Here is a 486-nt window from a genome sequence, read left to right on the forward strand (position 1 = left end):
TGAAAAAGTATATAAAATATCTAACATATTACAGGATATAGGTTCAGTTTCTTAAAACATTAAAAGCTGCTAAAATTGAGGGGTTAAAAAAAAGATATCATATCCTATTCCTACCTACCCACCCATGTTTTTAAACTAATTTATATAAAATCTGGAGGCCGTTACAGCTAACAAAGCAGGTGTGTGGCAGAAATATTACTTTAAATTTGTCTTGTGAGATTTTACTATATCTCAGACAGCATAAATGCTGTTTTAGCACTGGATTCTTTCACTGAGCACAAAGAGTTGTTGGGGCTTTAGCATCTGACTGGTTTTGTTACGGGGTTGATTCTGGCCATAGGAAGTATGCAAATGTGAATCACTATTTACAGAGAAACCTACAACAGCTGCTTGATGTTGTAGAAGCTGGGATATATAGATACCAAACAATTCTCAGAAACCTAGAGGGTGTTCAATACGCTTATTGTGTTTCCAAAATTCACTGTA

This window comes from Pteropus alecto, unplaced genomic scaffold (assembly GCF_000325575.1).
Source record: "Pteropus alecto unplaced genomic scaffold, ASM32557v1 scaffold50, whole genome shotgun sequence".
Classification (NCBI taxonomy): Eukaryota; Metazoa; Chordata; class Mammalia; order Chiroptera; family Pteropodidae; genus Pteropus; species Pteropus alecto.